Source organism: Haematobia irritans, chromosome 2 (assembly GCF_050003625.1).
Source record: "Haematobia irritans isolate KBUSLIRL chromosome 2, ASM5000362v1, whole genome shotgun sequence".
NCBI classification, from domain to species: Eukaryota; Metazoa; Arthropoda; class Insecta; order Diptera; family Muscidae; genus Haematobia; species Haematobia irritans.
The window spans coordinates 96733525-96761033 of NC_134398.1; the positions used below are offsets into that span (position 1 = coordinate 96733525).

At 36.0% G+C, this 27509-nt stretch overlaps 2 long non-coding RNA genes across 2 annotated transcripts in view; both read right to left on the minus strand.

The window, feature by feature from the left end:
• Positions 1 to 27509, minus strand: part of LOC142223388 (uncharacterized) — a 232889-nt gene that overhangs the window by 163572 nt on the left and 41808 nt on the right. The gene's annotated exons all lie outside the window — the stretch shown is intronic.
• Positions 1495 to 1947, minus strand: LOC142225839 (uncharacterized). Its single transcript, XR_012719450.1, has 2 exons — positions 1856 to 1947; positions 1495 to 1722 (listed from the first exon to the last, which is right to left on the minus strand). It is a non-coding gene; the product is annotated as an uncharacterized LOC142225839 (long non-coding RNA).

The window sequence follows — 27509 nt, forward strand, 5'->3', positions numbered from 1 at the left end:
ATTCATCCGATCCAGTTGAAATTTGGTACATGGTGTTAGTATATGGTCTCTAACAACCATGCAAAAATTGGTCCATATCGGTCCATAATTATATATAGTTCCCATATAAACCGTCCCCAGATTTGACGTCCGGAGGAGCAAAAGTCATCCGATACGGTTGAAATTTGGTACATTTTGTCAATATATGGCCTCTAACAGCCATGTAAAAATTGGTCCATATCGGTCTTTAGTTATTACTGCCGATGACTTATTACATAAAAATTGATCCATATCGCCAAAAATAATCTACCAAAACTTTATTTCCATAGAAAATTTTGTCAAATTTTATTACTATAGAAAGTTTTGTCAAAATTTCATTTCTATAGAAAGTTTTGTCAAAAGTTTATTTCTATACAAATGTTTGTCAAAACTTTATTTCCATAGAAAATTTTGTCAAAATTTTATTTCTATAGAAAATTTTGTAATCTACCAAAACTTTATTTCCATAGAAAATTTTGTCAAATGTTATTGCTATAGAAAGTTTTGTTAAAATTTCATTTCTATAGAAAGTTTTGTCAAAAGTTTATTTCTATAGAAATGTTTGTCAAAATTTTATTTCTATAGAAAATTTTGTAAAAAAAATATTTCTGTAGAAAATTTGTCAACATTTTATTTCTATACAAAATTTTGTCAAAATTTCATTTCTATACAAAATTTTGTCAACATTTTATTTCTATAGAAATTTTTGTCAAAATTGTATTGCTATAGAAAATTTTGTCAACATTTTACTTCCACAGAAAATTTTGTCAACATTTTATTTCTATAGAAAATTTTGTCAAGTTTTTATTTCTATAGAAAATTTTGTCAAATTTTTATTTCTATAGAAAATTTTGTCAAAATTTTATTTCTATAGAAAATTTTGTCAAACTAGATTATATACGTATTTAATCGGCCTTTTTTTGTTTAATATATACCCCGTATGGGCTAACTTACAATTTAGAAAACAGTGTTAAAAAGTTTTACGATACCTTGCCATCGGCAAGTGTTATCGCAACCCAAGTAATTCGATTGTGGATGACAGCCTTTAGTAGAAGTCCCTACTCAATCCATGGTGGAGGGTACATAATTTCGGCCTGGCCGAACTTACGGCCGTATATACTTGTTTTATTCTAATTTTTTATTTGAGTTCCAGATATATATATTTTTTTTTTGAAATTCGGCTTATATGGGAAGTTTAGATTCATGAAATTTTTTTTCTAAAAGTTTGTCCTCATGTTTAACCGAATTCGCGATAGTTCCGTGTGGTGCTTCTAATATTACTCAAGGTGTAACAAGGGAACAAGTACTTACAACTTTAGGTACGAATGATCGGCTGGCGGTGTTCATTATATATTCTCTAGGGACCTTTTTGTGTCCGGAAGATGAATCCTAGGTTTTAGGTGGCGGGGGACCTGGGAAAAAAAAAGAAATACACACAAAGTATCGTGATCTACGAATATTGATGACAATACTTCCCTAATATAGCAATGCCCGGCTGGATCTCAGGGCGTGGGAGTTCCCCACGTTGGGAAAGACTAAATACTCTGTACAGAAGGTTAGCAGAATATGGTGATGGAATGGTATTTTCTTAGTTAGGTTCCTAATTTTTCTTTTCGGTGTAAGCCGCACACCAGTCTCGGCCAGAACTAGTTCACCAACCCTGGAGTTTTGTTGCGGAGGAAATGACGTGAGAGCTGTAAAAGACTAAAGGAAGGAAACATTAGGGGACCTGGCGGGATTGCGGCCGAGGATAACGTCTACCACAATGGGCTGATGTTATCTATCCGGTTGAGTACGATCTGAGTGTCTGGTAGTTTTACCTTCCATTAGGACGTACCTTCAATAGCACTTCAGTGGTATCTATGTCGGATGGGCAAACATGGGGTAGCATTGCGATTCCGAAAGGGTCATTAAATGTGCTTGTGGGCCTTTGTTGATGTGAGTACTTGTGAGAAGAAAGGAAGAAAAAGTGCATTGTGTCTGATAAGTGGAATGTTTTTATAGGAAAATCTTTGGAAAATAAATCTACCGCGAGGCAGAGGATAAAATACATCAGGATTTGGTACAGAGGACCAGTTCCTTCAGCTGCTGTAAGGTAGGAAAATAGTTCCAAGATTTTTTTTGTATAAACCATCGTTTTGTTGAATGCTGCGTCAAGTGGTCTGAACCGCCCTAAGGAAACGACCACTTCGAAATAGCCAGTTCGAGCTACCCTGTGTAGTGTAGCTCAACACCCACAATTGAGATTCTCTTATTTTGGAGTCACCTGGTTGGGGCAATATAAGCCAATTGCAACAGGTGGCGGTGCAAACGATAAATTGTCCATGCTAAAATTGCGCTGTGGGGTTGATGGCCCGAAATAAAATTAAAAGCTCCACTGAAATTTACATTACTGTTTATTAACAGAGTGTACGGTGACGAGAGTGTGTTGCCAAAGCAAGGCGAATAAGTGGAGACCAATATATATTTATTAGCCAAAAATCGGTTTTAGGCGCAACTATAAGTAAAAGAAAGAAAGACAAAAATCCATCTCCGGTTTTGGTGAATCAAAGCAATTGAAACTTTTAAGACCTTAGTTTTTAAGTTTATGTAGTATTACATGTTTATTTTAGTTTTGTTTGGTTCTATATATATATATATATTTTGATTATCTTATTTATTTTTTTTTATGTTTTGTTTTATTATTATTATTCGTGTAAAGAATCCTCCAAAGAGTGCAATTTAAAATTAGTTTCCCATTTCTCTCGTAGAAAATATACTTTCCTAACGAGCTCATTAGGGTAGGTTGAGGGAAAAGTTTCTGGGATTTAAATATATATTTTTTTTTTGTGTACTCGTGGTTTATAGCGGGTTGGAAATACTATTTGAGGGTTCTGAGTAAGTTAGGGAAAAGTTAGGTTTTAATTTTTTTTGTGAGTATAATTTCATCTTTTTTTTATACCTTTTGTTTTGTTTCCAAATATTTCGTTGGTAGATAAAAAAAAAAAACTATAAATCTCATATTATAGATATTTTTTATTTAGTCTATAAGTTTTAAAGAAATAAAATTATAATGATTATATACTGAAATGTGTAGACTTAACATGACTGGTTAAAAGTGGTTGTATAAGGGTGGTTAGTATGGCAGAATAGGGGTACTAGCGGTTGGGTCATCAGGGGTCATAAGAGAAATTGTTATCCAGGGCGTGTATATGACCATGGTTGGGTGGGCAATTGGAGGATTCCATCTTCCTTCATCTCGGGGTGATGTTCGGTAGAGTAAATGCAGTCCGTTTATTTTTATTGGTACGGTCGTTAGGCTGGAGTCGGGATGTACTCACACCAAAGGGAGTCCGGTTGAGTTAGCTGGCCAAAACAAGCATCTCCAGCGCCAAGCGGCTCGTAACAATGTTCATTCTTGCGAAAAAATTTTATGGAAACCATTATTTCGCACATAGAAAGCGGCGTTTTTTTAGGTAGCTTGGAGCGCTATTTTACAGGGAGCGATATTGGATTAAGTTGGTGGTTGTTGCTTGTTTTTACAAAATAACATTTTATTTTTCCTTGGGCAATTGATCTGCTATTCCTTTGATCCTTTGTATAGTTTCGGAACAAAAATATGGTCCGTGTTTGTTTTATAAACACGCACAAATAGTTTTTAATAAATAAATTATTTCTTAATTCACATTGCAAATGGCGCCGTGCTATAAACGTCAGTTTTTCAACACGAAAAAACAAAGTATCACAAATGGAAAAAATTTCGCAAATTTTTCGCATTTTTTGGTTTTGTATGGAGTTTCAACGCGAAAACCGAACAGAGTACCGGCCTTTATGCTTTTTTACTAAATAAAACAAATAATTTTGTAAAGTAAAATGTTTTTCTACCGACGGCGAGAACTCTTAACGCAGTTTATTATACTTGACTGACTCTTGCGTGTGACGCTTTGCAGAAGTAATGTTGCCCAATCGTTTATGGCAATTCTGGGATCCAAAATATTGTTTTCATTTATTTTTATTTTATTTTATTTATTTATTTATTTATTTATTTATTGAACATATATAATACAAAAAGCCGTATGGCCAAAAAAACTGCATATAAATCCTGAGCAACAATATGTAATATTCAATGATAATAAATCTTACTCTAAATAATAATAAAAACTTATATAATAATACAAAAATAATTCAATTTAATTTAATTTAATTTAATTTAATGGTCCCCAACCATAAAAACAAAGTAAAATATGATAAACAAACCGTTAATTATAAAACTGATAATTACGAAGTCCAGTTCAGGTAGTGGCAATCACACATTAATAAGACCATTCAATATAATGATTATAATAAGATGTAAACCATCAGAAAATTGCGAATGACTATATAGCAAACCTAAGGATAGGAATAATTATAAAAATGATACAAGATTTTACGACGAAACACATTATTACTATGGGAGAAAATACGTAGGTCAAAAGGCAGAAAATTCCAACACCTGGCAACCCTGACAACAAATGACCTCATAAACACCGAACTACGAATGAGTGGCACACAAATCTGCGGATTGCGTGTCGGCCTACTAAACACAAAAGTCCTACACAGTTCATGAGGTCTACCATCCCTAACTATTTTATAAAAGGTATATAGCAAACGATATCTCACAAAGTCCTCAATACTACATCCCAAGAAGTCCTTCACATGGCCAGATATGTGTTCATACCTTCGAACCCTATACACAAAACGGACAATGGAATTCACAAGTCTTTTTATAGAGAACATATACCTTTCAATCGTGCCAGAGTACACTTCGAGACCATACATAACCTGAGACATCAGCATACTATAAGCTATCCCACGTCTCACGGATCTGGGCAAGTAAATATTAGTTGAGTACAACCTTCTCAAACCACTCCACACACGACCACATACAGCATCAATGTGATGTCTAAAATTAAGAGAAGAATCAAACACCACACCAAGACATTTGTGTCTGTCCACAAACTGAATATTTTCACCTCCTAGAGACACAATTAAATCGGGAAAACTATGGTCCGAAGAGCCAAACATAATCGCCTTAGACTTCGATGAGTTTATGGATAGAAAATTATCATTAGTCCATGACAATACACACCGCAAAGTTCTATTCATAGTTTCCTCTAATAAATCAGGGGCCGAACGATCACCACTAAAAACAAGAAAAACATCATCTGCATAAATGAAGGACTCACAATCGCAAGAACGTAACAGCCTCTGAAGCCCATCTACATACAAAACAAATAAAAGAGGCCCCAAGACCGAGCCCTGAGGAACCCCAGAGTGAAGTTCGAGCATGGACGACGATAAACCATTGGACGTAACAAATTGGGTTCTACCCTTTAAATATGAAAAAATAAGCATACATGCAGATATGGAAAATTTAAAATGGTTAATAAGTGTGGAGATCATTCGCCCATAATTTACCGAATTGAACGCCTTAGATAAATCAAGGGAAATCAAAGTACACAACTTATTCACATTAAGTTTCTCACGAATAGCATCAGTCATCCGAAGAAGCAAAGTTGTTGTATTGTACCCCTGACGAAACGCATACTGATCGTCACTAAAACGCACAGTTCCACTTCCAAGTATCTGATCCTTTATCAAATGTTCCATAACTTTGGACAAGGCAGGTAGGATAGAAATAGGTCTGTAATCGCTCAGACTTTCCACCTTCCGTGACTTAGGCAGAGCAACTACACGCGCCGGCTTCCACGAAGAAGGAAAGACAGAAGTCATAAAAATTGAATTTATAACATGTACTATAACATTAGACACATACGGAAAAACCATCTTAATGAAGTGAATTGGAATATTGTCAACGCCAACCGACTTTGACTTAATCTTCTGTAAAGCCACCAAGACTTCCCATTCATCCACACATCTAAAAGAAAAAGAGTCAAGAGCGTCTTGACAACCAGCAAAATCAAAATCCAAAACTGGTGGCGCATTGCCAACAAAAAATGAATTTAGAGATTCAACGTCAATGTCATCCATATACACCTCGTCAGCAACACATCCTGATGACCTCAAAATCCTCCAAACCTCCCTCGGAGACTTATTCCTAAAAAGCTTCGCAAAGTGCCTTCTTTTATGCCTACGAATAACGGATTTAGATCTATTTCTCAATTTGCAAAAGGATCTCCAATTATCCGGAGAACGGTCCAATTTGAAAGTAGAGAAAGCCAGATCTCTCATCGATAGAGCATAGACAATCTCACTCGAATCCATCCACGTGTCACTCCCAACACTAACTGTCCTCCTCAACACAGGTACAAAAGAGAGCAGGTCATCAAGGAGATTACATAGAAAAGTACATTTGGAATCAACATCAAAAACGTCGTAGACTAGAGACAAATCGCATTCCGCAAGATATAAGCTCATACCTCCCCAGTCCACACGATTAAAATCCCGATATTCAATAGTTTCACGTATACGGTCAACATTCATATGGAAAGATCCAAATATCAAAGCATGATCGGATAAAGCAGGAGACTGCACCTGATCATGATAAGTTGTCGTCCATCCAGTACTACTCACAAGGAAAACATCAAGCAACGAAGTGGAATTCCTGGACACGTTGAAATGCGTAGGTCTAGAATTATGCACGATTGACAGATTGCAACGTGTACAAAATGAACGCATAATATTTGACTTGATCGGATCGAATAGATTACAGTTAAAATCCCCAACCAGTATTATGTTAGAGTATTCAGAGAGTATACCATGGTGGGCATGAGTCCAAATCACCATGCGGCAAATATACAACACCCAACACTAGTTTAGACCCATTTAGACTCACCTCAATAAATAAGGATTCATAAGAAAAGTCAGACATCTTAAACACTACCCTTGCCTTTATCTTTCTCGAAACGTAAAAACAAACACCGCCTCCCCTAGAACAGCGATCATTGCGTAAAATCTTGTAACCACTAATAGCCACTGCATTATCTGCAATATTCATATTAAGCCAGGACTCAGAAACTGCAAAAATATCAAGAATGCGCTCCCTCATTAGCAGCCTAATCTCATCCATCTTATTGGCAATACTCCGACAATTCCAGTGACCCATTAGAAATTGACCCCTAAAAGGTTCAAGCACCGCTTTCAAGTAAGTATTCCCACTAACCACTGGACCCAAGTTATCATTAAGTGACATGGAGAAAATCAGATTGTTTTATGGTAGGGAACCATGTGTAATTAAAAAGTAAAGAATGTAAAATAATCATTAAGTACAGCAATAAATTCATATATAAGTACAATTCTATCAGTTGGCCAAGCCCGAGAGATCAAGTAAGTATACAATATAAGAAAAAAAAAAAAAATAATTTAAGTACAATGAATCTAGAATATAGAAGTACAAAAGAAAAGATGATGGCATAAAGTGAGAGAAATATAGATACATAGTATAGCATAGTAAAGTATAGAAATATATACAAAGTATAAACACTTATATTAAGAGACTATAGAAAGAGAAAAAAACAAGAGTGACATACTCAAATTAAGGGAATAGAGAAGTACAAAAGTAGGAGAAATGATTCAATAAATCTCACAGAGTACAATAAGAGAAGGATAAAGAAAAATTTAGTTCTTTAAGTATCTAGTTTCTTTTTTTTAACATACCAAAAAAAAACGAAATAAAAAAATATGAAAAACATATCAGGAACCATGATTTTTCATAAGCAGCCTTTCACACTCCTCGAAATCATATTTGACTTCAGAACCATCCAACAATGTCAGTTCAGCATAAGGTTTATCAGCATTCTTCACTCTAAACTTGTTGACCTTCTTATCCTTTCTAAGCCGCATACAAAGAGCATTCAATTTACCAGCAATCGGTGGATAATGTTCATTGAGAAAAACACGACTCCTAAGCAGGTTGGCAGACGGATCAGATAAAATATCAGAAACCATAAGTGGCGATATTTTGATGGATCTGAAATACCCATTTAGAATGGCATCACGCACCAAAAAAGAGCTAAGTTTCACTAATACTGCTTTTCCATTATTTATATACTGAACATTACAAATAAGCTACGGTGAAACTATTACCTTGAAGTGTTTGCCTAGGTCACTGACCATTTTTAGAAGTTGCTCATTCGCCAAACCATTAGGCAAGCCTTTGATGATAATGTCCCCTCGGTTCATCTTTTTAAAAATGACGTAGTTTTGGATTTCAAAATATTCATTCTTTTTTGTAGTATTAGACTCCACACGCTTAATAGAATTACTACATTCCAAGATGTCCACTTTCATATCTTTTATGCAAGATGTCATTTCTTGTTTGAACTCTGCAACCAATTCAGATAATATTTGCTTCATCATAAAACGAGTGTCATTATCTTTTTTTTAATAAATCATCCAATTTAGAATGAAGAAGAGCTACCTCATCATGTAATGATTTATCATTAGTTCCAGTGGCACCACTCAAACAGCTACAACAAACAAAAGACAGGCTCTTGTGTTCTTTTAACGCAGCAATTCCACCATCGCCAATATCAACACACTCGACATGAAACCAGCGGTTGCATATTTTGCAGAGAATTCCACCTGATGTCTTTGTAACATTAATATTACAGGAACCACATTGATTTTTCGACGGCATCTTAACTTTTTCCCTTTTTTATTTTTTTCAACCAAAAATGGCGGCCTATTGGAATTCAGCAATGCACATATACTCGCAGCCACAGAAACAAGAACAAGCAAACCGCACCAACCAATCCAACAGCATCAGTTGAAGGCAAAATTTACAGCAATTCTTTATGATTTAGGAAAAAACTTCAATTTGCTGGTACAGGAATAATGTTAAACTCCAAAATTTTCAAAAGACAGTACTCAGACTCTAAACCATTAGCTTGCAAAAAATGAAAAATTAATGACGGCCAGCTGATACAAAATAAACGCGTCTACTCAGGCATAGGGTTGCCAAGTTGATCATTTATTTTATTTGCTTCAAAAAGTAGTTTGTTTTTATTTAAAATGTAAGACTAATCGTATTCATACAAAATTCGTTGATAATTAACAAGCAATAACATATTTTTTCGCAATTAAAAAAAATTCAATGCGCTTTCTCAAAATCTTGAAACACCGTCATTTCGAACTTACATAAAATCAGCTGCTTTAAAACAACCACCAATTTTTAGCAACAAGAGGAAGGAAAATCTTGGTCAATTTGTGATACATTTTTAAATTTTGTTTTTAAAAAGGCTTTCGTGCTATTTCATCATCCAATACTTACGAAGCATTTAGAAAACATATGACAGATTTGAAATAAATGATTTACTTCGGTTTTAAAACATTCGTTTTGCAAATATGAAAGATTCCTCTAAAAAAATTTCTGTGCAAAGTTTTCCCATCTGTGAGGTAAAAAGTTGCATGCAGAATAATCCCTACGGGAACAATCCCCCGCAAGTCTTTCATGTGAACATACACGATTTTTCGACAAGATTGTCATGTCGTCACATAAAATTCGTTAAAAAATCGTCACACATAAAACAGCCGAAGACAAACATTTAGGGCCATTTTCACGTGGCTTTAACTGCCAGTTAACAGAAAGTAAATTGCAAATATATTTTCCCCGGTTAGCTTTAACTGAAAAATTGTCAGCATTTAAGTTCTTAACTGGTATATGGAATATATGACAGATACAGTGCTGTTCAAAACATTTGCAACTAGCCCTACCATGAACTTAATCTAGGTATATCTCCCATAATAATAACTTTATTGTTTATATTCCACTTAAAAAATAATCATTATGGAGTGGTATTTCCAAATTCTTATTGGGAAGAAGAATGGGGTTGTTATTGAAAATTTATATTTCACGAAAGGTAAAGAGTCGTATGTTTCGACCTGGGGCCAAATCACTGCATTCGTCATCGAGTTCTCTTTCGTATAGAGAAACATTTCGATCGCATTAAATATTTGGATCACCGCATTCGATCGTACACTCATAGGAAAAAGTCTGCTAAAAACAGCAGTCGATGTTTGCTGTTATATTTTTGTACTGCAGGGCCTAATGAACAACAATTTATAAAATGTTTAGGTTATAAATGTTTCCTCAAAGCATATTTAAGAACCAAAAGTAATTTTTGTATATTTTTGCACAGTAATATACTTACAAGCTCCTAAATACGATCAGCAAACATTTTGTTTGCTGTTAGCCTCAATCCGATAAATATTCAGATTTTTTGCCAAATACTATACATATTCATAAAATATTGTTTTAATTATATTGGGTTAGCTCCTAAGTTGAAATTTTTACTTGTTTTAGCCAAAATAAAACATGTTTTAGTGTAATCGAGCTTAACAAATAGCAACAAATGTTTGCTATTTCAGCAAACAGTGATTGCTGTCCCTTTTTCAGCAGACTTTTCTGCTGTCCCTACTAACAAATTTCTTTGGGTGTAATTTATTTTGTCTACTACTTTTCTTGCATTGCTGTAAACATATGGTAATAAGAAATTGGAAAAGAGTAGAATTTCAAAATAATTTTTTGTTATGAAATAATGTTATATCCGAGATATTTATATTGTTTTTGTGTGTTAAAATATATTATGAATCCAAGTGTTTTTTGGTTTCCTCGTCTTCGGATTCAGAGGATGAGTACAAAGTGGCATTAATAAGGAAAAATATTCGTGACAAAAACAGTCCTTTAACATTGCCTGAAGTAGAGTAAGTGATTCTATTTTGAAGTGAGTGCTTTTAACTAATTGTGTTTTTAACATCCATAGATTTAAAAGACGTTTTCATCTGTCAAAAGAAGCTTTTAAATATGTTCTTGAAAAAATAAGTTTTTTTGAAGCGGCTACAGAGCATTCCTTTCTTTGATCCGTTTCTCTAAATGCAAGTAATATTATATTTTCTTAAATGTATTTTGCCAAAATAGAATAATAATTACATTTTCGTGCACTTAATTTATTTTTATTTGCATTTTATTGCTATGTCAATACTTGTCGTATACGCGTTTGGTTCGATAAACGAAAAGTATGAAACTAACACCGTAAGTGGTTTGATCTCCTCAGTAGACAATTTCCTACCTTCCTAAAGGCATAAATATTTTTTTAAGGAAAAATATTCGTGACAAAAGCAATCCTTTAGCACTGCCTGAAGTACAGTGATTCTATTTTGAAGTGAGTGCTTTTAACTAATTGTGTTTTAAATATCCATAGATTTAAAAGACGTTTTCATCTGTCAAAAGAAGTTTTCTCTAAATGCAAGTAATATTATATTTTCTTAAATATATTTTGCCAAAATAGAATAATTACATTTTCACTAACTTTTTATGCCCTCCACCATAGGATGGGGTGTATATTAACTTTGTCATTCCGTTTGTAACACATCGAAATATTGCTCTAAGACCCCATAAAGTATATATATTCTGGGTCGTGGTGAAATTCTGAGTCGATCTAAGCTTGTCCGTCCGTCCGCCTGTTGAAATCACGCTAACTTCCGAACGAAAAGAGCTGTCGACTTGAAACTTGACACAAGTAGTTGTTATTGATGTAGGTAAGGTTAGGTGAAAGTGGCAGCCCGATTAAGATTCAGGCTCACTTAGACTATTCAGTCCATTGTGATACCACATTAACTAAAAGTACCTATTACATGTGGGCACTTCTAGTTTTAATCGCTGAACCTTCTTGATTATTTTTCTTTGTTGAACCAACCATTTGTTCCAAAAACATTAGCAGACTGCTTAAGTTAACTTTTTCCAGATCCGCCAGTAATCTGAAGCTATATGCTCCTAAAAGTTGCTTGCGCTTTACACGAAATGCAGGACACTCACACAAGACGTGTTTAATTGATTCCTTTTCCTCCGCATCATGACAGCTCATACAATAGTCATTATACTTCGCGCCTATAGTTTTTGCAAAATCTCCTATCAGGTAGCGACCCGTTATAGCAGATATCAGGAGTGATATCTGACGTCTCGAGAACACTAGCATATCTAGTGTGCGGTTTAAGTTAAAAGAGGCCATATTTGCTTGGTGTCATTACAGCCCTTGCAATTCTTCCATCGAACATTTGCCATCATAACAGCCTTCTCACGCTGCATGAACTTGCAGATAGCCAGGGGCATACCAACAGATTGTAGTTCCCTGGAATATGTAAGGTAGTCTCTAGCCTTGCCAACTCATCCGCTTCGCAGTTCCCCGGTATGTTCCTATGGCCAGGCACCCATATTAGGTGTATACTGTACTGCTCAGCTATCTCATTGAGAGATTTGCGGCAGTTGATGGCTGTTTTCGAGTTGAGGAATACAGAGTCCAAGGATTTTATTGCAAGTTGACTGTCTGAGTATATATTAATGCCCACATTTTTTGGAACATTACTTCTCAGCCAATTCGCCACCTCTCTTATTGCTAACATTTCAGCCTGAAAAACACTACAGTGATTAGATAATCTTTTCGCTATTCGAAGTTCCAGATCATTAGAATATACTCCGAAACCCTATTGTCCATCCAATTTGGAGCCTCAAACTTTTTGTCCAAAAGTGGACTCACCAAAGTGTAATCCACTACTTTAGGCACATCTGGCATTATTTTGAGGACCGAACTGTGACCGTAACTTTTTTCCGACCACAGCGATGGCTCGCGCAACCGCACAGCCGTTGTTGCAGCTGACTGTTTGGCCAAAATGTCTAAAGACAATGGATGCAGCATGACATTAAGGGAATTTTTTCCTGTCTTGCTGAATGCGCCTGAAATACACAAGCATGCTATACGCTGAACTTTGTCTAAACTTGTCGGCTGGTGAAGTGCCGGCCACCAGACTACAACACCATATAGCATTATAGGTCTAACCACTGTCGTGTATAGCCAATGCACAATTTTTGGTGTTAGTCCCCACTTTTTTCCTATTGCCTTTTTGCACGAGTACAAAGCTACCATTGCTTTTCTCGCCCTTTCTTCACTATTAAGTTTACAGTTCCACTTTTATCCTGTCTTTTTCTAGGGTAACCAGAAGGTTATTTATAGCAACATTCCAAAGAAGAGGTAATAGAACTCCTCCTTGGGGAGTGCCTCTGTTCACATACCTTTGTATGTTTGCTTGTCCTAGTGTGGCTGAAATACGTCTCTTCATTAGAAGTTCGTCTAACAGCCTAAGTATACATGGATCAACATTCAGAGTTGACAGTCCATTTAATATAGAGCTCGGATGGACATTATTGAACGCCCCTTCGATGTCTAGAAACACCACGATTGTGTATTCTTTGACAGATAGTGAGCTTTCAATAAAGCTGACTAGTTCATGTAATGCGGTGCCCTTCGAGTATGCATGCTGTCGTTTCGAGAGCAAACTTGAATCGATGCTAGTTCTAAGATAAATATCTATCATCCTCTCCAGAGTATTAAGTAGGAATGAGGATAAGCTGATTGGTCGGAAATCCTTCGCCCTCGAGTGAGAGGCTTTTCCCGCTTTAGGTATGAAAACGACTTTTGTTTCCCTCCACTTTTCTGGGATATATGATAAGTTTATATATCGCCGACAACCAGGGGATAATTTTGTCAGTCACTGCTTGTAACTCCGCCGAAGTAATTCCATCAGGTCCGGGGGATTTGAATGGTCCAAAGCTATTTAACGCTCATCTTATTCTAGATTCCGATACAATTTCCTCGATAGGAAACGACCGCCGAGCCACTGTGGCACCGCCAGAACCTGGTTCAACCGTCTGATTTCCAGGAAAATGTGTGTCCAATAGTAGCTCCAGCGTCTCCTCACTGGACGTTGTCCAATTGCCCTCCGATGTTTTAATGAAACCTGGAGCGGAGTTGGTGGTATTCTCAATACTGCCGCAGTAATCATTCCAAGAGTTATGCGGAGCATTTCTCAGTTCTCGCTTGTATCCTCTCAGATTCTTCTTGTATGCGTCCCAATCCTCAGGGGCTCTAGTGGACTTTGCCTAGTTAAAGAGCTTCCAGCAGGATTTCCTCATATTACTTAATTCCGTAGACCACAATGGTGGTCGATTTTCCCCCCTTGGCATCCCTCTAGGGCATGCAGCTTTCAGTGAGATGTTGAAGGCCTTTGTAATCCGCTCCACTGCGTGTTCGATATCTTGCACAGTGCTCATATTTGTCTCTGTTATTTCCGGTATCATCATATTGAACGATTCCCTATACCTATCACAGTCAGCTTTCCTAACATTTGGCAGAAATATGGTCTTGGTGGTATGAACATCAAATTTGAAACTGATGTAGCGATGATCTGAGAAGCTGTGTTCACTTAAAACATGCCACACAGATATCATTTCATTCAGTTCTTGCGAGGCTAAGGTGATGTCCAAAACCTCTTGCCATAAAGAGTTTCGTTTTTGTTTTCAGTGACTCATCAACTAAGGTCTTAATGACACACGGAGGCATCTCCCTGTCATGTCCCATGTAGACCGAAGTTACCCAATATTTGCATTTGGCTATTTCGAAATTGGTAACGACAGTGTCTGCATTGCACATTGAAGGGAGCAGAAACAAGATAAGCTCGTTTTTAGCAATTATACAGGCTCGATTTACATCATTACCAATATACTGCAATAGTTTTAACCCCGGAGTACTTAATTCACAAATTTTGTTTCTATAAACATATGGTTCTTGAATAAGAACTATGTCTATGTTCCCTTTCATCAGAACTTTTAAGGCAGCACATGCAGCCTTACAATGATGAAGATTTATCTGGAGGATCCGTAGGACCATCGAGATTTTCAACAACCGTCACATCAGCCGCTTCAATTGAGTCATCAAGAATGTCCTCTTCAGAGATCTCGGTGACTCTCGCAATAACCATAAGTTCAACTTTGGTGAGTTCTGAGGCAGTAGAAACCACCTCACGCATACTGTATATATCCATGTCTTCAACTTTGGTATCTCCCTCGACTTCGCAAGAGGATCCGCTTACTTCTGATTCAGACAGAGGCTTGTCCATTTCTGAATCCTTTAGCTGATCGTTTTTATATACCTTCATTGGGATATAATGAAAGCCATAACATACACGGCCCGGAGACTTTGCTAGATGTGGCAAAGACTGATTGTTCAATATAAACACTGCATGCCGTCTTGGTCCATCCACTTCATGCAAACGGCCAACCTTCCAATCAGCTGTTGGAAGATCTGGATTGCATCGTTTCAGCCTATTTAAAATAGATTCAGGGTCAGAAGGGTTTGCAGGTATCCACTCATGTGTTCTAGGTCTAGCCGGTATGTCTTTCTTCTCGACAAACTCTAGAGCAGCTCCTTCCCAAACTTCACCAATTATTATCAGAGCAGCTTTAAAACATTCTATAGACCTCTGTTCCTCAAATGCGGCTGAATTACTTTCAATTTGCCAAAATGTTGACGAAATCTTTGAAAAGGTGTTGAGGATAATATGAGAAAACTTTGACAAAACACTACCCTAAAATGCAACGAAAAAACCATGTGGTTTATAATAGTTCTTTGTGCAACGAAGTTCGTGGTCACTTGGAAGAAATAAAAAAATTGGAAAATTTTAGACAAATAACTGAATCTACTCTAAATAGTTTATAATAATAGGTAAGTGACAATAAAAAATGAAATTAAATTTTAAGGAAGTCACTGAATGTATATCTCTTTGCCGAAAAATGAAATTATGGATTGTACGTTCTTGAAAACATTAAAAAGCTGACCGATGAAAAAATGTTGACAATTAACTGGAACTGCTTCAAATAGTTTATAATAATTGGTAAGTCAATATGAAAAATTAAATCGACATTTTAGAGAAGTCACTAAATTTAATTTTTTTTTGCAGAAAACTAAAATCTTTGGATGGTACATTCTTGCAAATTAAGAAGCTGGCCGATGCAAAATGAGTGACTTATCGACAAGAAAAAGTATCCAGAAACATTTCAAAGAGCAACCAATTAAAATTGTTAAAAACTTGATATTATTCCATATCATTAACATCTGGATGAATATCTGCATCACATCGTCAGTTTAATTTACATCCTATTATCAGTTTAAAATGGATATTATGTGCATTTCTTCTGCTGGAAATGTATTCTAACACGCGGTCCAGCACGTTCCAAATTTCAAACTGTCCGCATATTAATTAATTTTAATCTAGTTTTATGACACCAACAGGAAGGAAATCGAATTATCTATGCAGAAGTGTTTACAAATAATGTTTACGATATTTAAAGTTTTGTTGTTTTGTTCTTATTTGTGGATACGTTTAATAAGATATTTATTTTTCAATTAGTATTGTAGTGTATTATTATATATTTTATTTTGACGAAAATTAATAAATTATACAAAATTCATAGAATTTTGGCTTTGACTTTCAATTAGAAGTGGGGATATCATTTATCAAATTTTGGTTGAAAAGTATTTGCAACAATGTTAATTTTTAATTTGACTCGCATCGAAAATTCTTTGAGAAATTATTGAGTAGCGATGCATTTCAATTTGAGGATAACACTAGAGAAATTATTGCTAATGGGTTGAATTTTACTGTTGAGGGTAATGTCTGTTTTTTGTTGAGAACGCGACTTTCTCAACAATTTCTCAACTTGAATATTACACTAATCCTTTGAAAAATTTTTTGAAAAGTTGTTGAAATTTAGAATTTTTCAAACGTTTGTGTTTATTAGGTACATACTTCGTTTTCGATAGCATACTACCTATCGTGTTCAACTTCGAGTAGAAACAATTTGATAACGACTGCGGTGATCCGGGTAAACTATACTACGATGACGAAGTACTCGATTTCGACTGCGGTGATTTGGCCCCTGTTCAAAACATTTGCAACTATCAAGCACCCTGTAATATGATCTTCTTTAACCCTGGTCAGTCATCCTTCGGCAAAATGACGACGCGGAATTTAATTTTCGATTTAAAATGCGTTTTAGTCGATTGGGAAATCATAAATTTAAGTTATACTAATTGAACTATTTTATGAATTTTGGTTTTATACTAATTAAAAACAAATTGAATATGAAAATAAACTCAATTTTGGTTCTCATTTTTGCTTACGATGTAAATTATAGCGTCTTGAAATAAGCCGTAGTCAAAATGACGAAGAATGACGTTAGTGTACAAAAAATAAGGATGACGTCCCAGGGTTAAGGGCATTATTTTTTTATATTTTTTACCTGTAATAGTTATAAGAGCCTACAAGACGATGGATTAAACGTACCAAAGGCAATAAACTTTAGGAAGATAGGAAATTGGCTTGCGTCATACCAAATGTTGCATTTACCATGTTAGTTCCATACATGTTTGTAATTTTTTATTTGTTTTCGTTTTTATTTTTTAAATGAAAAACTTAATTTTCTTAATGAAACAATGTTAAAATTTAGGAAACAACAAAAAATTACATTTCCCCTGTGGGTGCCAAGGGCCTATGTTTCCTGAGTGTCCAATGATTCGCAGGCCGTTAGGTATTTAAAGGGTGATACGGTCAAAATTTGGTCAATATAAACTTGACGTATTTCTTTCAATTTTGCATTTAAAAACCCTGAACAGCCCTCATTTTGAAGGTGTGTGTGTAGAATGCTCCTATTTTAATTTTGGAATTCACTCTTCAGTTGTCAAAATGCCGTCCAAGCAAGAAGAGCAGCGTATCAAAATTTTGCTCGCGCATCGCGAAAATCCGAGCTACTCGCACGCAAAGCTGGCAAAATCGCTAAAAGTTGCCAAATCAACCGTTACAAATGTAATTAAAGTGTTTGGGGAACGTTTGTCGACAGCCAGGAAGCCGCTGAGACGACAAAGAGAGTTGCCGGTAGTTTCAAGCGAAACCCTAACCTCTCTCTCCGAGATGCCGCAAATTAGCTGGGTGTATCGTCTACAACCGTGCATCGAGCCAAAAAACGAGCCGGACTATCGACTTACAAGAAGGTAGTGACTCCAAATCGCGATGATAAACAAAATACGATGGCCAAAGCGCGATCCCGGGGGCTGTACACGACTATGGATCTATGAATCGAAAATCGATTAATCGAATTTTGGCATGAAAATCTAAAAAAGTCGAAATCGATTATTAAGCTAAAAATAATCGCAAAATCTATTTTAGATTTTCAACTAATTTTTAGTTTTGATCACCAAAAATTTAGTTTAAATTTTGAACTAGAAAAATAAAAATTCTGATTTTATTAAATAAAATATCAAATTGGTGGAAATGAATCCTTTGTGTTTTCACTTTCCTTGAATTTATAGTGTAATTATTTGGGGAAATAAAAATTAATGATTGGCACATGTTAAAAATTTTATGTTGAACATTTTAATTTTTAAACAAATTTAAAAATTAACATGTTTGACTGGAACTAATTTTTTGCTTTTATTAACAACTATTGTTAATAATACTCACAAAAAGACAAATAGATTTCATAAAATCGTATATTTTTTAGAATCATTATTTCTATGAAAATCGATTATGAAAAATCGAATATTCGAATTTTCATTGGTAAAGATAATCGAAAATCGATTTTTGATTAAAAGTCAATAATCGAAATGTCGAAAAATCGATTATTGGTTTGTACTATAGATCCCTATACACGACGATGCTGACGAAGTTTGACTGCGTGGTAATGGACGACGAAACCTACGTCAAAGCCGACTACAAGCAGCTTCCGGGACAGGAGTTTTATACGGCAAAAGGAAGGGGAAAGGTAGCAGATATTTTCAAGCACATAAAACTGTCAAAGTTCGCAAAGAAATATCTGGTTTGGCAAGCCATCTGTGCCTGTGGCTTAAAAAGCAGCATTTTTATAGCTTCCGGGACTGTCAACCAAGAAATTTACGTGAAAGAGTGTTTGAATAAACTTCTGCTGCCTTTCCTGAAGAAACACGGTTGTTCCGTACTGTTTTGGCCGGATTTGGCATCTTGCCATTACGGTAAAAAGGCCATGGAGTGGTACGCCGCCAACAACGTGCAGGTGGTTCCCAAGGACAAGAACCCTCCCAACACGCCAGAACTCCGCCCAATTGAGAAATAATGGGCTATTGTCAAGCGGAACCTAAAGAAAACCAAAAAAACTGCTAAGGACGAGCAGCAGTTCAAGGCAAACTGGCTTTCTGCGGCGAAGAAGGTGGACAAGGTGGCTGTACAAAATCTGATGGCAGGTGTCAAGCGTGAGGCCCGGCAATTCGGATTTGGAAAAGCGAAAGCCAAACTGAATATTTTTCCTGAATTTTATACTAATTGAACTTGAAAAAGAAATTTAATTTGATTTTTTAAATAAACGGTTTCACCGATTTACACGCGTTTTCCCTTGACCAAATTTTGACCGTATCACCCTTTAATTGTAGCCAATATTTTATTGTTTATTCTAATCAGATTCGAGTCTATAAAATTATGACAACTAACTAACAATATTTTCTATGTCTATCTGTTACAAAATAAAAATATTTGAATTTAAATTCTAAATAAGAAAACAAAGTAGCTACAATTCTCCCCCTCCAGGAGAATGTATACCTAGTAAGTTAAACATTACGCTTTTTTTCTTCTTGCCATTCCCTTCGCACCTTCCTGAGTTGGGACTCTCCATAAATGCGGGCTTTAGTCTATCAATGGAAATGGTGCGAACTGCACCGTTAATGTCAATTTTGAAGTATTTTTCCCGTTTTTCTAAGACTCGGTATGGACCTTCGTATGGGAATTGTAATGACCGCTTCTGTTCGACACGCACAAATACGTAATCGCAAGTAGTGAGATCAGCAGGAATGTACACATTTTCATTGCCCTTTTTGTGATGAGATAAGCTTGAGTTCACATTCCTGAAATGTGCTCGTAATTTGTTTACAAAATCTGATGTAGCCTCGCACTAACTTGGAACTATTATTTCCCCTGGCAGTCGTAATGTCTGTCCATATACCATCTCGGCTGGTGATGCTCCAATATCTTCTTTAACTACTGATCTGAATCCGAGCAATATCATTGGGAGAATATTGTACCAATTATTCCTCTCCCCACTTGCTGAAATAGATGCCTTCAATTGTCTGTGAAATCTTTCTACCATACCATTGGCCTGAGGATGATACGCCGTTGTTGTTTTCTTGTGACACCCTAACATTTGAGTTAACTCGGAGAAAAGTTTCGACGTGAATTGTGAACCTCGATCGCTAGTTATATACGTAGGAACACCAAAACGTCTTATATAGTTTACCACAAAACATTTAGCTACTGTCGATGCAGATATATCTTTCATCGGATAAGCTTCTGGCCACCGAGAAAATCTGTCTATAATTGTGAGAATATATTGATGTCCACTAGAAGGTGGTAACGGTAATTGTGAGAATATATTGATGTCCACTAGAAGGTGGTAACGGTCCAACGATATCTATATGTACATTAGATAGAGTCACGGCCTAAAGGAAAAAAAGTTGATGCGGCACCCCCAGTTTTGTAGCATATTCGAAGACAATTTCAGGACACCAAGACTTTATTTTTTTCGTGCACCCTACGATCCCCCGAAATACAATTTATTGTGCTGTGTCGTCATTTGAAGTCCGATCGAAAAGAAACGCATATCGTTGTTCGTGGATGATCAGGGGCTATATTTCGTGCACTGGTCATTTTTGACTCTGACGTCAAATTTGATTTTTAATTTTTTTATTTCGCTTCGTATACCCCTATGGTGCCCATTCCCGATAACCATTATAAAGATCTTAACAAAATATTAAACTTTTGCTTTTGAAGTATTTACTTATATTCATAAAAAAAAAGTTACAGAGATTTTAAAAAGTCAATAGGTCACAAAAATATGGACAGACTTAAAAGATCATGTAGCGAAAGTGATTGTTAGAATTTTAAAACAGTAGGCTCTCAAACTGTTCTAGCAAAAACACATGCACTTTGCATAACGCAGAAAATGCCGTAGTGCAAACATCGAGTATGTATTCAAAGGTACCGTTAGAAATTGACAGATAAACAGGTTTTGTGTTCTAAATGCCTTATAAATTAATTTCGTAGATGTGAATAACGATGTGCATGTGGTTTCGATCGGACATCATGACAACACAGCAAAAACTATTTGGTGGTGTGTAGGGTGACCTATTGACTTTTTAAAATCTCTGTAACTTTTTTGTTTATGAATATAAGTAAATACTTCAAAAACAAAAGTTTCATATTTTGTTAAGATCTTTATAATGGTTATCAGAAATGGGCATCATAGGGGTACACGAAGCGAAATAAAAAAATTAAAAATCAAATTTGACGTCGGAGTCAAAAATGACCAATGCCCGAAATATAGCCCTTGATCAACCATGAACAACGACATGCGTTTCTTTTCGATCGGACTTCAAATGACGACACAGCACAATAAATTGTATTTCGGGGGGTCATAAGGTGCACGGAAAAAAAAATTTTGGTGTTCTGAAATTGTCTTCGAATATGCTACAAAACTGGGGGTGAGCATCAACTTTTTTTCGTGACTCTATCATAAGCGTAGGAAGGCCTCTGGGGAGGGGGCTTAGACCCCCCCAGAATAATTTTAGCCCCCCCAGAATTTGAAAACCTATTTACGATTTTACATTTTTCTAAAAATTAAACAAGTATATACAACCGCACAAAGTTCCGCTAAAGACTTTCATGCACAATCGAATTAATTTAGTTGTGGTAGCAGTTACCGATGGCAATGTTTCAAATCTGATATTTATAAAATAAATCTGTGGTTGAACTTTTGATTTAGTTGAATAACTAAAGCTCCTTTATTATTTTGTTTAGTCTGGTTTAGTCAATTTAATTAAAAAAAATAGTAATTGATACTATTCTTTCATAAATTAATATCTTAATAATGCTGCAAAAAAGCATAGCCAAAAATAAGTGAATATCTTCTTTTTGGGTCCGGAAGTGGAGCAAAATTGGCGGAGAAGCGATGAATGTAAAGGGTGTGAAGTTAAAGTTTTTTTTTAAAGTTGTTTTTAGCCAAGACACAAACCACCAGAAACATTTTTTTTTAATTTTCACTTTTCAGCGAAAATTCGCACAAAATCAAACGAATTTCATCTTGATTTGTTGCTGTTTGACTAAAAGCAATAAAATATGAACACATTTTGTTACTTATTTTATATTTAGACCTTTAAACTATAGGGAGTTAAAACCCAAAAATACGACTAAACTGTTCAAAGCTGATTTTGGCTATTTCTGATAGACGATAATGAACCAAAGGGGGTACACGTTGGTTACCCCAACTGAGGAGCGTACCCCAATGAAAAGCCCATGGGCGTACGTAACCTGTGAGAGGAGAAATCAGGGGGGGGTTCAAATCAACTTTATGTCTATTTTTGAACGCATTATGAATACAATTTCTTTTAAATTTTAAAACCAGTAGGCAGCCCAGACTGAGTAGAAAGCTACAGTTGCATTTCCATAACCGTAGCGTATTAAAATTTTAAAAGGGGGGCTAAGTAATTTTAGTAAAAATTTCGATATGGATTTTCGCCTATTTACACCCCACGACAACGAACTAAAGTGGGTATACGTAGGTAGCTGCGCTCTTGGAGCATCCCCCAGTGAAAGCCCTATGGGCGTAGCTCATCTGTGAAAGGAGAAAAGTCAAAGGGGGTAAAAGTACTTTTTGTTACAATTTCAACTATTTTCAACACTGATTTTCGCCTATTTAGACCCCACAACAACGAACTAAAGTGGGTATACGTAGGTAGCTGCGCTCTTGGAGCATCCCCCAGTGAAATCCCCATGGGCATACCTAATCTGTGAACGGAGGAAAGTCAAGGAGCGCTAAAATATTTTTTCAGTACTCTATAGCGGCAAATTTTTTTTAACAAAGGTTTCATATGTGTACCAGTAATATTCGTTTTCGCTTAGTCATGATTTTATCGAATCTATATATTATTATCCTTGAATCATTTATTTAAAAAATTTAAATATTTATTGTTGAAAGTTTAATATTTCTACTCGATCATTTTTGCTAACAAAGTTCGCGAACAGAACTATTGTCACTAGAGTTCATACACGGTGTAGATGCCAAGTAAGAAGAAGATTATTAAAATTGCGCGCTTTTGATACTGCGTGTAGTTTAATATAACTTTAAACGTGAAAGACAAGGATGGCAATATAGAGTACCATGACGCCCTTTTTTGTTTTGAAACATTTCAATATATCCAATGTGCAAAACAAGGACGGAGGTATAATTATAGCATTTTGCCGCCCTTTACCAACATTTTAATGCGAATGCCAACCCAGTAGAATAAATATACTTTATCTTTGCTAATGAAGCTAATATTGTAATATTGTTTATGTAGTTGTTTTGTATAGGACTTCTATTATGATTCAACAAAATTTCATTAGCAAAATAAGATATGCATTTTTTATGGGCAATGGTAATTTCGCACGACATTCGACAAATCTGTGGCGTCTGAACGGCACACAGTAAATATTTGATTTCCAAAATTTTGTCTCGTTTAGTTGGCACCACTTTTCATATGATTGTAACCTAGGGCACAAACATGTAAAGATAATCGAATTCTATTGCAAAACACCAAAAAGCCCAAAAATATATATATTTATTTCATGTATTCTACATAAAAAGCCAAAAATACAAGTAATTGAATTTTATATGCAGAATTATTAGCACGCGCACATCGTTATACGGAGGCAAACATGTATATGAAGAAGCGTTCACATTACAAGATTATTTGTACAAAATTTTGGAAATACCATGTGCATTATACCGCGTCCAGATAATAAGTTTATCAGGACGCAATGTTGTTGTACAGAATGACTAAAAAATCGAAAATGTTGAAATTGTAAGAAAAAGTACTTTTACCCCCTTTGACTTTTCTCCGTTCACAGATGAGCTACGGCCATTGGGCTTTCACTGGGGGATGCTCCAAGAGTGCAGCTACCTACGTATGCCCACTTTAGTTCGTTGTCGTGGGGTGTAACTAGGCGAAAATCAGTGTTGAAATTGTGACAAATATAACATTTACCCCCATTGTGTTTTCTCCTCTCACAGATGAGCTACGCCCATGGGGCTTTCACTGGGGGATGCTCCAAGAGTGCAGCTACCGATGTGTACCCACTTTAGTTCGTTGTCGTGGGTTGTAAATAGGTGAAAATCGGCGTTGAAAATAGTTGAAATTGTAACAAAAAGTACTTTTACCCCTTTTGACTTTTCTCCGTTCACAGATGAGCTACGCTCATGGGGCTTTCACTGGGGGATGTTCCAAGAGTGCAGCTACCTGCGTATACCCACTTTAGTTCGTTGTCGTGGGGTGTAAATAGGCGAAAATCCATATCGCAATTTTTACTAAAATTACTTAGCCCCCCTTTTAAAATTTTAATACGCTACGTTTATGGAAATGCAACTATAGCTTTCTACTCAGTCTGGGCTGTCTACTGGTTTTAAAATTTAAAAGAAATTGTATTCATAATGCGTTCAAAAATAGACATAAAGTTGATTTGATTTGGAAGTGCTTTTAAAGTTGTGACATTAGAACAACTCCCATTTTTTTGCTGGGAAAAGTGTGGAACTACTTTTAGTTGCTTTATTATAAATTAATTGTCGAGTTATTTTGATGCCTATATTGTTATTCATTTTTATGAAATAAAACATTAATTGAACCTATAAGTTCAGTCTATAAATTTTCAGCTAGGGGGGCTATAGCCCCCCCCTAGGAAAATTGTCTAGCTACGCTAATGGACTCTATCTAATGTACATGTTCGAATCTGTCCATAGGAACCTTAATTCTTTCTACTTGGGATTTAGTATGTCTATGAATTTTTGATCTTTGGCATGAAAGGCAATTCTTCGCCCACGTAATTATTTCTTTACGCATGTTTGGCCAGAAATAGCGACGAGAAATACATTTTCCTAGTGGCTCTAACTCCTGGATGAGAAATCGAATGTAATTTTCTAAACACCTCTTCTCGCATGTTATGCGGAACATATGGTCTAGGTGTATTCATTGAAGTTTCACACCACAGATCCACTTCTGAATTCCCAATCTTATATAACTTCAAATTTAAATGTTTGTCATCGTTATGTCGAATTGCTATAAGCTCTTTATCACGACCTTGTTCTACATGCAACCGATTCAAATTGAGATCCTCCCTTTCCATCGATTCCAGTCTGTAGCTTCTGGATAGGGCATCAGCCACTACATTTGATTCTCCTCGAACGTACAGAATATCACTCGTGAATTGAGCTATGTATTCTAAATGCCTAGTTTGTCTTGGACTCCTTTCTGTTTTAGAATCAAGTGCGAAATTTTAAGGGTTTATTATATGTATATATGGTGAATTTTCTGCCTTCTAAGATATATCGGAAATGTTTGATATTCAAATAAATTGCTAACAGTTCACGGTCAAACGTGCTATACTTAGATTCTGACTTTGTCAATTTCTTGGAAAAGAAAGCCAACGGTTCAATCCGATTTCCGATTACTGTTGCAGTACTCCACCTATTGCAATCTCTGATGCATCTACAGTTAAAGTTAAGGGGGTGTCTTCATTAGAGTGGTTCAACAACACATTATCCGCAAAGCAAGACTTAATTCTATCGAACGCTGAAGTGGCAGTATCATTCCAATTTATCAGATTCTTTTTTCGCTTTTGCGATTCTGTCATTAGTTCTTGTAGAGGGTGTGCGAGCTCCGCCAATCTGGGGATGTATCTATGATAGTAGTTTACCATACCCATAAATTTCTGTAACATCTTAAGGGAGGTTCACCTATGGCTGAAACTTTAGACTCGGCTGGTCTAATTCCGGCCTGGGGTATATTGTGACCTAAGAAATCTATGTTTGCATTTCCGAAAGAACATATCCCTGGCTTTATATTTAGTCCATATTCATAACCGCTGGAAAACTATGTCCAAGTGCATTAAATGTTCTTCTTCAGATTTGCTGGCAATTAAAACATCATCCACATATGCAAAAACAAAATCGAATTCCCCTAGTACTTCATTTATAAACCTCTGAAAGATCTGAGAAGCGTTTCTGAGTCCGAAAGGCATCCGTAAAAATTCAAACATACCGAAAGGGGTAGTTATGGCGGTTTTATGAATATCTTCTTCTGCCATCAGAATTTGGTGATACGCCTGGACTAAATCAACTTTGGAAAAAATTGTTGTGCCTCTTAAGTTGTAATTGAAATCATGTAAATGCGGTAAAGGATACCTATCAGGTACAGTTACAACGTTCAGTCTTCTGAAATCTCCACACGGTCGCCAATCGTCTGGTTCCTTTTTAGGACCCAAATGCAAGGGCGAAGCAACATATGAATTTGATGGTCAACAAATGTCAGACTTTACTAGAAACTCAAATTCTTTCTTTGCAACTTTGTATTTGAAAGGATCCAATCTTCTTGGTTTCAAGAACGGAAGCGGTCCTGTCGTAGTAAGTCTGTGTACTGTTGAATATTTAACGGGTCTTGAATAGTCGGGTTCCGAAATCAGTGTAGGATATTTCCTTAGCAGTTCAATGTATTTGTTTTCTCTCGCGAATGTCTTTGGTAGTGAGATATTACACAGTTGACCAAAGGTTCTACTGGACAATTTAGTGAGGGGATCCAACAAAGCATTATTCTTTACGTCAATTAGAAGGCCGTATTTGTGTAAAAAGTCCGCGCCGATGATTGGTTTTTCGATCTTAGCAATAGTAAATACAAATGGAAATTCTCGGCGGAGTCCCAAGTTCACCTGAAGAAGTTTTCTACCGTACGTCACTATGCTGGAGACATTAGCTGCTGAGAGAACAATATCTGATGTTTTTTGGGAGGATTTAAAAATGAATGCTGGTAACACAGAAATATCAGCACAGCTGTCTATTAGAAAATGTAATTTATTTGATCTGTCGTATATGAATAGGCGACGTGTTGCTAATCCTATTTACCTATTGTCAGTCGCCTCGACAATGGGTTTTACTCGTTTGTTTGGTTCTGACGAGTTACGAAAAAACACGGCTGTTCACATTTCCTAGCACTTTCTCCATATCTATAATGGAACTTGCAGAGCCATCCTCGGCTGCGGGAGCGTGATATTCCTCTATTAAGCCTGAAACTACGAGGTTGTCGCTGAGTGTCTTCCCAATTCCATCTCATAGCACTTACTTCTAGCGAATGGTTTTTAAACCCTTCACACAGATTGTTTGTGGCTTGGGCCAAAGTATTAACCATTTTTTCAAGATTGTTTGAATTGGCGTTACCTGAATTTGTTTGCTCTTGCATAACTTCCCACAAGTTATCTGCTAATTTCGTTAATTGGTCTGAATTCGATAAATTTGATGCAGTCAAAGCAACGCTTAATTTTTTGGGTAACTTCCTGATCCAAAGTTTTGTTAAAAAATCGGGTCCAAAATTGGTACCTGCTAGCAACGATAGTGACCTAAAAAATTCGGATGGCTTACGATCCCCTATCTCCGTATTTGACAAAATTTTATCTAGTCTCTTATGTTCACTAATTGTGTGACGCTCTATCAAAATTTGTTTAATTCTTTCGTATCTATCACCAGAAGGCGGATTTTGAATAAAATCCAAAACAGTCATTACAACTTCTCGAGGTAATGCTGTCAC